This window comes from Eleutherodactylus coqui, chromosome 1 (genome assembly GCF_035609145.1).
Source record: "Eleutherodactylus coqui strain aEleCoq1 chromosome 1, aEleCoq1.hap1, whole genome shotgun sequence".
NCBI classification, from domain to species: Eukaryota; Metazoa; Chordata; class Amphibia; order Anura; family Eleutherodactylidae; genus Eleutherodactylus; species Eleutherodactylus coqui.
Window position 1 is genome coordinate 437,501,713 of NC_089837.1, and position 13,370 is coordinate 437,515,082.

Sequence of the window (13,370 nt, forward strand, 5' to 3'; positions counted from 1 at the left end):
TGCATGCACCCTTAAATTTAATGTAAAGTAGATTGCAAAACAAAACATATTTATAGGATTTTTCGGCTAAAATAAAAACAACTGGTATGCGTGATGAGTATTTCAAAGACTTATGTAAAAACGTTCAAGTTACGGGTCTCGGGGTGTACAGTGCATTTGTTTGTTAAACAGTCAAATATCTTAGCTTTTTTTGTATTCAGTCATGGTCCAGGCTGTTAGTGATATATTGGAATATACGCAGGATGAGAATCCTGAAGGCTCTGTCACATTCCTGACACACATCATGTTTTACACTCTACTGGCTTACATTCAATCAAACAAGCCTCTCCATAATATGTGTGACGGATACTCTATGTGATTGACTGCCAGGAATGACGGAGAAGACTAAGGACAGACACTTTATGGGTGAACAGGGGGCCTAAAAAGCAGTTCCTTGAGAGCTAATATGGCTGATGATAATAATTGCCAGTGACTTTCTGTCTAAAGCACAAACATTTGAATTTACAAGAGTGCACTCATTTAATGTATATTCAGGACTCCAAGACCTTTTGCACCAATTATCAGTAACCTTGGAGTCCATGATGACAAGCTAAATGATTTCTTGATTGATGGACATTGGTTTTCTACTCCAAAAAGTGTTTGTTCCTGCTAAAAAATGAATCCTGGTCATTAAACATAATCACCCCAATCTTCACATTTAGCTTTAAAGAGTTGCTCCACCTTTTGATTTTGGCCATTGTCCAAATGTTAAAGCACCATAAAATGTAATATAGCATGCAGCACAGAAGTCCTATAAGCACCAACTGGTTGTCATGACCAGCGCAGACTTCGGGTTTGCTGTAGAGGACAGTAAGGCTACCTGTCCACGGTCGTGACGGAATATGGCTTGCGATATTCCACTGCGGGGGAGCAGGGGGAGAGCTGACAGGTCTTCACGATGGGCCAATCTGATAGATAGGCTCACCGCGGAGAATTGTACGAAATCACAGAATGCCGCGATTTGAATCCCACGAGCAGAGAATCACTATAATTCTCCGCTCGTGGACAGGGGGCTGCGCTTTCCACAGTTAAGTCTATGGAAAGCATTTATTACGTTCCCCGCGGCTGTATTATCACCGCGGATAACGCAGTGACATATCGCTCATAGACAGGAGGCCTAAATTGTCAGGTTAGGGAGACTGCTTTAATAATAATAATAATAATAATAAACTTTATTTGTATAGCGCCAACATATTCCGCAGCGCTTGCTTTACCATATCTACCAGTCAGTGGCTCTCCTGATTGCAAGAAATTGGAGATCTGCCGCCTCTTCTTCTATGGAATCCCTGATAGATTTGGTTTCCAAACATTGTCTATATGAAAGCTTATTCCACTCTAGGCAGGTTAGGTCCTCTACATTACATCTTTGGTGGGACTCTTGGACCCACAAATTCTCAGGATGGGACCTTCCCCAATGACTTCAGGGACTTCTCGGTTGTAAAGCCGGGTTTTGACAGGACCTTAGCCGACGTTGGGGCACAGAAAACAAAATACCGTTCCATGAGCCTAGACATGATTGTCTGTTCTACTCCATCTGAATAGTAGAAGAGCAATGAAACTCCCATTCCCACTTTTATTTTATTTTTATTTTTTTGTTCTGTTCATGCTGTTTTCAAAGGATATCTTAATCTGCGACATACTTATTTAGTGTAGTGCGTTGAGTTGGGTTTCATAGCAATAGATTTGTACTAAAACATTCTCAATCTGTATTGATGCAAAAATGTAATAAAAATCTTTAATGAGAAAAAAAATGTGGTATTTGGGTAAATAAAACTTTGGTGAGATGTAGAGGTCGGTAGGACTTGCCAAAAAACGTACTTTTCATGTTATGCTTGGAATTTTACTTTAAATGGCCTGTGAATGGCGCACTGAATGACCCTTATGCAGCAATGGTGCACATGTGTAACAACCGCTCCATTCACTTCTGTGGGACAGAGGGAAATTTCTGACTGCATTTATCTTTGCTTATCCGATAGAAGTGAATGGATTGATGGTCGAATATGCGCACCACCTTTCCAGTCACATGGGGCATTTAGGTGCCATTCTCAGGATCACTGGGGGTCCCAGTAATCGCACCCCTCAGTAATACAACATTTATCCCTTATCCTGTGGATTGGGAATAAATGTCTTTGATGGTAAATCTCCTTTAGGCCACCTGCACACAGGCATTTTTGCATTGCGGAATCTGGAGCGCCTCCGGCAGGTTCGCTCGTATGTCGGCTGAGTACAGGGTCGGATTCCGCTGCGGGATTCACCATGCCGAATCCACCCCACCTGTGTGTAGGCGACCTTAATCATCTTAGATATGCCATTTTTGGGAAGGTGTGTTTATATGGAGTATCCATGAGTAATTATGTTTATGTATAGTGACCCAGAACGGTACTACAAATCTCTAATGAGAAACTCAGGTAGTTTTGGCACTTACTCCAGGTTCAGGAATGGGTTAAAGCTGTGCCCCTAACGGGTGAGTGCAGACAGCCGTGTTGGATCCCGCCGTGAGAATTCTCGCAGCCGGATGTGACCTGTGCCCCTCCTCCGGTGTCTTCTCTCTGCTCTGCGATGTGCCGGCTGGCGCAGAGCCGGCGCGTTAGCGGTAACGTTATTGTGTGGGCTTCTGCGAGGCTCGCACAGAAATAGGACATGCTGCAATTTGTTTACCGCGCGAGTTTTCACCTGGTCAAATCGCGGCTGTTTGCATAGGATTGCATAAACCAATGCAATCCTATGGCGGGCGGAAATTCTGTGGGAAATCTCGCCACGGAATTTCCGCCCGTGTGAATTCACCCACAGAGTAAGGATGTCTGCCTAGCGACAGGGTATGATAGACCCTTGTTATTGGCTGCAGGCTGCGATTTTTCTGTTTGGCCAGTCTGAGAAATAACAGGATTGATCAGAAGACAGTGGTGTGAGAACAATACAGAGCCTGGGATTGGGGGAACGGTTGCCTAAGGGATGGAAGGTCCTGCTGAGAGAGACCCGCACGGATAGGACGTGTGTGAGGAGTCTGCTTACAGAGAGACTCAAAAGTGAATCCTGCGAGCAGCCTAAGCTACAAGCAAGTGATTGCGGAGACACTGCTACTGCTACTGGTGACAGAAGATCCCATAAGCCACCTTATTATTGGAGAACAGAGTGGGAAAAGTGGAGGAGAACCATGTATAGTGAATCGGAAGGCATCCGGAGTCCTCAGCCAAACCGGACCCATGAGTGCCAAATCCAGGAAAGTTCGATTAGTCACTTTACCCAAATAACAGGGCTGGAAAACCCTCACAGGTCGACCCGCGTGCTGAGGCCAATTCTACATTTAAACGCTCTTCCCCCCTATTTGAAAATTGGGCTGACACTCAGTTCAGCTGGGGGTTCAATGCTAAATCTCTCTACAGTCTCCCGCCATTTCTGCTTATATAGAAATATAATGCTGTTTACTACTGTCAATGCAAATGTGCTGTTATGAAAGTTGTAAATCAGTGGATATCTACCGTACTGATTCAACTCTACTCTCTACTTCTGCATTATTGCTATTAACCCTTCCCAATCCAATTTGTATCCTGGTTTTCCTAGGGGGCTTACTCTTTTTCTGCCGTTATACAATGGCGCTATATGCTGGCTAAAGCCAGTACTGCATGAGGTGACACGTTGGATAGGCTCCGACAGCAGACAGGCTGGCAATATACAGTAAGAGAAACCCGACGGACGTCTTCCAACATCGGAGCTGTACAGCCTTAAATCGTAATGTCTTCAGAGGTCAAACAGTGGATTGGAAAGGGTTAATTCCATAATTGTGCCACACAGCACTGGAGTCACCATTATCATTTACAGTAAAAGGCACAAACGCCCATGTCAACCGCTGCAGGTGCTATTGGTGGAGGAAAGTGTTGGTGATAATCACCGTGATCCAAGTTACCGACTACCACCCTCATCATCTGCAGATCCCTCCAGCACGCTGCATATGTACCAAATGTAATTATATATTTGTATACTGTAAGTTAACAGATTTCCAATGAAACTCGTCAGTAGACTCATGCTGCTCTAACTATGGGCAACATTAGATATCGAAAGGCTCCTCCAGTATAAAGACCTACATTTTAATCTACTACTCTTGTCTCAGAAATAGTTTTCAAAGAAGGAGGACAAAGAAAGTAGTGTTTCTGGGTACCTCCTCTCTGGCGTCTGGCTGCCCAGTTTGACATGTCTATTTGTGTATAGGAAGGGACCTGACAATTTTAGTGAGTTGGGCAGGAAGTAACAGAAGGGAAACTGCAGTCCTAAACTCTCACTCAGGACCTGAAGGTTGCGAGTTCAATCCCCTCGTGGTTCAGGTAGCCGACTCAAGGTTGACTCAGCCTTCCATCCTTCCGAGGTCGGTTTAATGAGAACCCACCCAGCTTAATGCAGGGTAATAAATAAATTACCTGAAAGCACCGAGGAATAAGTTGGTGCTATATCTTTTTGCGGTTTATGCAGAAGGCTGCCATAGAAGTCTATGGTAGGTTAATATAATCAAGAAGTAAGGTGTGACCCAAAGTACAAAGCAGGGAAAAGAAGACAGCTGGCCCTTAGTAGGCTTTAAATAGCCATTCTATTTCATGGAAAGGGAGTAACATGCTCGTGTGTGAACTGGCATTGCGAACGCAAAAATTACAGTACTGTGTGCTGACACGTATATAAGCCTGATTATTGCGATCTCCAAACCTTGTTCATGCACAAATATGTTCTGTTGCGGCGAGTGTATTTGCGCATACGTTCGTCTGTCAAAGCCCTAAAACTGCTTTTTTTCTGAAATGGGATTCTGCCAGTATTTTATGATTAGGACAGCATGAATATGATGGCAGGTTCCCTTTAATAGAATGTGTCAAAATGCTTAATTTCATGAATTAGAGTTTATATATTTTCCAGGTTGATCAGTGAGGGCCCAATTATTTCCAACCTTAGGAGTTTTAGAGTTTGATCTTCTGTAGCATGATAGAAGTTATGAGATGTACTCTTGTCTGAACTCTATCATGGTTCCGTAATGGAATCTAAAAACGATATAAATCACATTAATTATCGCACAACACACTGGAATGTTCTTATCACATATTAATTAATATTCTATATTATATCATTAATTGTTTCAAAATACTCCAGATTCGGCTTACTTTTCATAATTTATAGTGTGTGCTGATTTTATTTTCATTTAATTAGAGTTTTAGACGGCTTACCTTCAATATTTCAACATAATATGTTCCCCTGGCTTAATAAAGTCCATAGGGGATTTACTTGTGTAATCATTTAATTAATACAACTGAATTCACAACAGAGCGTACAGAGGAGCGACGCTTTGATGTAAGCTGCATTCTTAATTTGTTTGTTTTGCCTCGTCAAAGTTTTGTGAACTCGTAGACTACAGCGAACAACAAATAAACATGGAAATTCATAGCTCCTTACTGACCTCATTCTTGCTTCCAGCATACTAAAAATAGAGCTGATCGCAAACTACACACAACCCCCAACATTTCAGGGTGTGAAATAATACAGAATTTGATGTATAAATCACCTGAGGTGAGACCATGTTCATTTCCAGAATTAAGGGCCTCCGGCACTTCAAGTTGCTACCACTTCGTTGCAGGTTCTTTATGTGACATGGACACTACTGTGGAAGTAAGACTTCATGCAAATGCAGAGACAGGGTTATTCTGCATGAGAAAAGTGGAGAAAAGCATTGTATATACAACATCCCATGGAGCACTGCCAAATTTTTATCATCCTGAATCCTACAGAAATAGCTTTTCTATGCCTCTGTATAAAATCAGAAAATACTGTATGTAGATGCTAGCACACCCCAATAGGGGCAGAGGTGTAGTACAATATCCAGAAGTCACATTGTCATAGGCTCCATCTTCTGAAACAATAGAACCTATATATCAGCCAGCACATACTTGGGAATAAATATAACATTTTTGAAGGTTTATTAGAAAAGCTTCAGATGTACAAAGATGGAACAAAGTTTTGGGCAAGGAACTCTTTATCAAGCCAGAGAAAAACTGGACCAGGACTGACGGTGGTGGTGATGAATGAGTGGAACAGTTTGCCACGGGAGGTGGTGAGTTCTCCTTCAATGAAAGTCTTCAAACAACGGCTGGACAGACATCCGTCTGGGATGATTTAGTGATCTTGTATTGAGCAGGGGGTTGGACCAGATGACCCTGGGGGTCCCTTTCCCACCCTACCGTTTTAGGATTCTATAATCTGTGTATATCTGGAGCATTTCTTATAAACCTTCAAGAATTTAGCATTTATTCTTATGCATGTGCTATCCAGATTCTACATTCTACTGTATTAAGTGAGAGGATACCAAACGTACAGTAGACGCCATAGTAGTTTGTAAATGCCATACAATCTTTGGTAATCATGTCAAGCCTTGTGAGTTTCTTTGGGTCTCAGTTCACTGGCTTTCACCCATGAAGAATAGTAATAATGGAATCTCTTACATGGACTGTACTTAAAATGAAGCATCCAATTTCTTACATTTTTTTACCCATAAGCAAACATTAAAAGTTTTTTCTGAAAATAAAAAAAAGTTGAAAGGCCTAAAAATTAAGAAAAAATGAATACTTGCCTGTCCTGGCAGCTCCACATCCAGCACTGAAGCCTTAGTGCCTGCCACACAGAACCTGGAAGAAGCAATGGGCGGTCCCATGCAGTTCATTGTGCACGTAACTGCTCAGCCACTCACAGGCTTCAGTGGTGATTCTTCTATGGCCTCTTAAGCCTGTGAGTGGCTAAATGATCATGTGCACTTCTTTCAGGTTCCGTACAGTGGGCATTGGGGATGCAGTGCTGGATAGGGCGCCGCCAAGATAGGTGAGTATTATTTTTTTCTTCATTTTAAGCTCTTTTAGCACTTTTAACTTTTTTTTAATGAAAACTCATTTAAACTCCAGGGACGCAGAAACCTTTTGTATATACTATATGTTCCCAATAAGTGTGGTAATTGTTTTACTTCTAGAGCGGAATGAGTGCCCTTACCCAGGATGTGACCAGAATTTAGGTGGCTGACCTGCCTCAGGGTGCATTCACACAAGTGAGAGCCGGTCGTACCCAACATTCTTGAGCTCGACTCGCATTGCACAGCATACGAAGACTATGTCCATGTGTTGTGCAAAGTGTGGAAGACCGCACATCCACATGTTCTATTCTTGTGCGAGATTCCCACAAAAATAGAGCAAGCTGAGATTTTTCTGCCTCGCAGCATCACTGCAAGAGAAAAGTCGCCCATGTAAATACGCCCATTGCAAATAATGGGTTGCATTCTTATGTGAGTTTTGTGCAACTCGCAACACACAAAACATGCATGATTTTCTCATCCACGTGAATGCAACCTTATTACGAAAAAGAGAAATAAACCAGCTCACTAAAACGGTCAGTGGTGGCAGCGAGTACCTTTTGGACATGTAGAACAGTGTCAGGATGTGACTTATTCCATCTTGCAATAAGTGCAGGACTGAGAGAATGGAAATAAGTCAATCACATACGGTTGAATCAGTGTCACAAGGCATGAAAGCCTTCTGTTGTGAGAAGTGGCTCTTCTGCGGAATTGGACGGGAGAGTCCAACCTTTCGCTCTCCATGTGCATCAATGAACCTTTGGCACCCATGACCCTGTCACAAGTTGATTAGTTGCTCATACTTGGACACTTTTAGTAGATACTAACTACTGTATGTCTGTATAAACTAACAAGATCTTCTGTTTTGAAGGTGCTCTAGCCTAATTGTCTAGGCATCAGAACTTTGCCCTTACCAAAATCCCTTAGAGCATTACACTTGCCCATTTTTTATCCTTCCAACACATTAAGTTCAAGAAATGACTATTTACCGCCTATTATATCCCAGCACTTGACTATTGTAACATTGTAATGAGAAATAAATAAAACAAAGGGTCAGAATAGCGCTCCACAAAGTAACATAAAAAATAAGTAAAGTTGGCGGGACGTACCCGGTACTTAATTGGGTACCGTGTGAGGGCACCGCACTAGTACCTCCATGTCCCAGTAGGCTTGTAATAATAGGTAGATGTTCCTTCACGATCCTTTTTCTCAATCCTTAAATCAGGAGAGCTGCTTCGTGTGCTTGTGTCCCCCAAGATAGGGGACCCAATAGTGAATAGCTGAGATAAAACAAGGAAAAAACACCCAGGATGGACCATAGGATTCTTCTATCATGTATGGTGTAAAATTCTTTTATTGAATATGTAACGCGTTTCGGTCCGTTCTCTTAGAGCCTTTATCAAGGCTTTTTCCTTATTTTATCTCAACATTGTAATGAGATAATCAATGTATTCACTTCACCTGTCCCTGGCAAATGGGTGTAATAGTATATTGTATATAATATTTTCTTTAAAAATCCACATTTCTAGAAAAAAAAACATTTTTGGTGTATCATCTTGTAGAATTGGGTCAGTTTGTAAGATGTCCTGATGCTGTACGATAGTCTGTTTTATCCAGATGTGTTTTTAAAAATGTGGTATTAAAATGAGTACTGAAAGTTGGGGTACATTTTGGTTTCAAGCAAGGTTCAAAGACGAATTTCAATATCCTGTCACACGAAGATCTTATCAATATGCATGGATAGCCTTTAGTTAGGAATATGTTAATAATACCGGACAATTTGTATTTAACATTCAAGGCATAAGTCCAATTTCTTCAAGTTCTCCTCATTTCTCTGAAACAGATGTAATTTTTCCCATTTTTATGCTGACAAGTTTTATAGTCTAAGTAACTTAACTATTGGCGACAACCTGTTTGAAGTACCTTTCTCTCAAGAGATTTGTATCCTTAAAGGGGTTGTCCCGCGGCAGCAAGTGGGTCTATACACTTCTGTATGGCCATATTAAGGCACTTTGTAATGTACATTGTGCATTAATTATGAGCCATACAGAAGTTATAAGAAGTTTTTCACTTACCTGCTCCGTTGCTAGCGTCCTCGTTTCCATGGAGCCGACTAATTTTCGGCGTCTAATGGCCAAATTAGACGCGCTTGCGCAGTCCGGGTCTTCTTCTTTCCTCAATGGGGCCGCTCGTGCTGGATGCCGGCTCCTTGTAGCTCCGCCCCGTCACGTGCCGATTCCAGCCAATCAGGAGGCTGGAATCGGCAATGGACCGCACAGAAGCCCTGTGGTCCACCGAGGGTGAAGATCCCGGCGGCCATCTTCAGCAGGTAAGTAAGAAGTCACCGGAGCGCGGGGATTCAGGTAAGCACTCTCCGGTGTTCTTTTTTAAGTCCCTGCATCGGGGTTGTCTCGCGCCGAACGGGGGGGGGGTTGAAAAAAAAAAAAAACCCTGTTTCGGCGCGGGACAACCCCTTTAATATAAATTTTAGACCGAAGAATATCTTCTCCATTTGGCTGATTTGTGCCAAGAACTGCAACTTCCCTCCATTCACTCCCTAGTAAAAATGGTAAAATCGACCTTAAGGCCTTCCTAAATAACAATAATAAGGTCATCAGTCCAATGCTTAGAAAATGTGAGCCGTGGATTACTTACCGTGTATTGCATTCAAAAGCCCCCATATATAAGTTGGCATAGTACAGTGAGCATTTTATATCCGTAACTGTTCTTTGGGTATGAAGATAAAACTTTCTAGTATATGTAAACCAAAATCTAAAAAGTTTTTTTCTGTATCTCCATTAAAAAAAAAATTGGAACTTTGCCGTTCTGCAACACCTAGCTGTGTGTCTACATCATACTGAAATAAACATCAGCCATGATGTGTATGGAGGCATCCTGACTATCCTCCAGATATCCAGGTAATAAGGACTGGGCTTGTTTGATTTTAACACGTCCACTTGTTAGGGCTTTTTTACACGGGATGACCTGTCAGGCGAAGATGCCCGACAAGCCATCCCAGCGATGATTTCTGCTGTTTTTTTTTACACAGGAATGGTCATCACAGCGTGAATGGAGGTGGAATGGGTCGGGTATCGTTCTGGCCTGCTTGCCTCCATTCACAATAAACAGGCAGTCGTTCATAGATGAACAACTGCCTATTTACACGGACCGATCATGCATAAACGGAACGACGAACAATAAGAGGACAAATTATCATTCATCATTCAGTCAGTGCATGCATTTGGAATGAATGACAATCATTCAGATTCTTGCTGGAGTGCTGGAATTGGAACAATTTATCTGGCAGTGTATAAAAGGGTCTTAGCTGCAGTAACAGATAAACTGCTGGCCAAGGTGTCTGATAATGGAGCTGTCTCTAGTAAATTTTATATATATTAACCTATCCATTTGGTCGTGTCTGACTCATAGGGACTTTATAGGCAAACATTCTCCATGTTTCCCTGTCAAGCACTGCTTCTTAACTGCTTTATGCACATATTAGTATCTATTTTGATGATGTTGAGCCAGCGTGTTCTATATATACCGTTTCCCCAAAATTAAGCCCTATCCTGATTTTTCAGGGGGAGTGGGGGACTTGAAAATATCTGCACTACATTGAAAAAAAAAGAATACATTACCTAACAGGTATGGTCCAGGTCTCTCACGCTGCTCTCTGGAGCTCCGACAGTGCTTCTTACAGCCCTCGGACATCCACAGAAAATCACTTCCCTCAAGAAAAGGATGGCTTTGATTGGTTCTCGAGCACTCCTTAGCCATTCAATGCAGCGCTCAATGAACCAATGCTTTGGCTGTGATTGGTTCTCAGGGAAACATGGCATATTTGTGTATATATATGTTCAACCAATGTTTGTACATGCCTACACATATCATTTGAACCTCTGTATCATAAAAAATCATAGCCTTGATGACTATTCAGATATATTAAAAGGGTCGTACCCTTTATTAAATTTATAACTAGAGATGAGCGAACGTACTCGGTAAGGGCGATTTCGCAATCGAGCACCGCGATTTTCAAGTACTTCACTACTCGGGTGAAAAGTACTCGGGTGCGCTGTGGGGCGGGGGGTTGCAGAGGGGAGTGGGGGCTAGCAGCGGGGAACAGGGGGGAGCCCTCTCTCTCTCCCTCTCCCCCCACTCCCCGCTGCAACCCCCTGCTCACCCACAGCGCACCCGAGTACTTTTCACCTGAGTAGTGAAGTACTCGGAAATCGCGGTGCTCGATTGCGAAATCGCCCTTACCGAGTACGTTCGCTCATCTCTATTTATAACCTTTTAATTGGTGAAGGTCTAACTGCTGGGACCTCAACTGATCCCATGAATGGGGGTCCAATCAGTCCCTGAGTGCCAGAAATTGCCGAAGCAATGACAGTGCCAGAGATTGCGGAAGCTCCTGAATTCGGTAATCTCTGTCACTGAAGTGAATGGTAGGCAGTGTGTCTACGTGACCTTCACTCCATTTACTTGGCGGCCAACTGGACCCCTGTTCTTGAGATCGGTGTGGGTCCCAACACTTCAACCCCCACCAATCATAAAGCTATCCCCTATCTTGTGGATAGAGTATAACTTAAAGGGGTTGTCCCGCGCCGAAACGGGTTTTTTTTTTTTTCAACAGCCCCCCCGTTCGGCGCGAGACAAACCCGATGCAGGGACTTTAAAAAAAAAACGCACAGTGCTTACCTGAATCCCCGCGCTCCGGTGACTTCTTACTTACCGGTTGAAGATGGCCGCCGGGATCTTCTCCCTCAGTGGACCACAGGGCTTCTGTGCGGTCCATTGCCGATTCCAGCCTCCTGATTGGCTGGAATCGGCACGTGACGGGGCGGAGCTACACAGAGCCGCTCTCCGGCACGAGCGGCCCCATTCAGAAAAGAAGAAGACCGGACTGCGCAAGCGCGTCTAATCGGGCGATTAGACGCTGAAAATTAGACGGCAGCATGGAGACGAGGACGCTAGCAACGGAACAGGTAAGTGAATAACTTCTGATAACTTCTGTATGGCTCATAATTAATGCACAATGTACATTACAAAGTGCATTAATATGGCCATACAGAAGTGTATAGACCCACTTGCTTTCGCGGGACAACCCCTTTAATAACTTGGCACAATCTCTTTAAGAAACTAAACTGTACAAAATGAGGTACCATGGTGTTAAAAGATAGACCTCCATTGTTTATACACATTAGATCAAAGTCTGTAAACCCACCAACATCAGTGATATCAACTTGAATTGTTTTTTAATTTGCAAAGGACCACAATATAAGAAGATGAAAAAAGTGAAAGGGTCTAAAGACTTTTCAAATGCATTGAATAAACTGTATAAACACTGTATAAAAAAATTGTAATCTCTTTATTTCCATGTGGCCATTAAAATGTCTTTCCTATGTATGTTTTCTATATCGAAGGTTGGGTCCTCTTGCAACCACTTGTCAATATTATCAACACCAGTTGGCCACAGAGCAACCTCAATCAGCCAAGATCAGATTTCACACTTTCACAAGGCAACATGAGAATCCAGAATGTGTGCAGCCACGATCTTCCATAAGTGCACAGTTAAGCCAACCACTGCAGCTTGCTGTTTCTTGTATCTTTGCCCAGCAAAATAACAGTTAATAGTCCGTCTGAGTATACTTTAGTATTTCCTTTTAATGTTGATAATGAATTCACAAGTTAAAATACATTGTTGAGAGGGGTGTAACTGGAGAACTCTGGACCCCATGTCACAATTTCTAATCGCCCTCCCACATCCCGCAACCCAGTGATCGCTGCACTATGAAGCTCTTGTTTTATTATTTTTTATGGTGATATAAGGTAGATGGAAGTCCTAGAGGAGAGGATAAGAAGTCGCACTACCAATCCTGCTGGACTTGCAACTCTAGTTGAGCAGAGCTATGATGCACAATAATAACCAAACGGAGGAATCAGATCAGATCTACATGATTCAAGAGTGATCTTCGCATAATCAATACTGTAGCTTTCAACTGGATGTATATCTTGGGAATGCATATCCAGTTGAAAGTGCTTGGAGATAAGAAAAAAATAAACTCTTATGGAAAAATGTGGAGCAAAATTAAAGCTAGATATACAGAATCAGTAAAGACAAAAACTATAATAAGTTTAATTAGTAATAACGTTGCTAAGAAGTAAAGAATGCCATAGACATTAGGGTGTAGTTTACTGAGCAAAATGAGCAAGAGTTCAGTCTCGAATTGCACTGAATATGGAATGTGCGAGATTTAATGTGTTGTAGGTGATTTTTACACCGAAGTGGAGAGTAAAGAGCATCTACAGAAAAGGGATGTGGCTAAGAGAAGCCAAAATATGTGCTAAATTTATCTAAAACGTGCTCCATGCTTTGTCTCAAAATATTGGTATAAATGATCGCAAAGAAGATTCAGCACGGGGAAGACCAAAGTTGCCTAACATGCTTAGCAAGTTGTGCCAGTTT